Source organism: Stigmatopora nigra, chromosome 5 (assembly GCF_051989575.1).
Source record: "Stigmatopora nigra isolate UIUO_SnigA chromosome 5, RoL_Snig_1.1, whole genome shotgun sequence".
Classification (NCBI taxonomy): domain Eukaryota; kingdom Metazoa; phylum Chordata; class Actinopteri; order Syngnathiformes; family Syngnathidae; genus Stigmatopora; species Stigmatopora nigra.
In genome coordinates this window covers 16,582,376-16,582,582 of record NC_135512.1, presented here as the reverse complement: position 1 = coordinate 16,582,582, position 207 = coordinate 16,582,376, and positions in this window count along the sequence as shown.

The following is a 207-nucleotide window of genomic DNA, read 5'->3' as shown; positions in this document are numbered from 1 at the left end:
CATTACATTTATTAAAACATTCCCAATAACTCTGTATATAAGCATTTTTTCTGTCGGTTTCTTTATTTGCGTATTGCACTAACAGGTTTGTAGACATTTTAGCACTTAGATAGGAATTCTACTTTTTTCCCTTGGATCTGAAATTGAAGTAACAAGTTAGCATAGCGCCATCCGATGGAACAGTGGTTCTTTCACCTGAATGAAGAG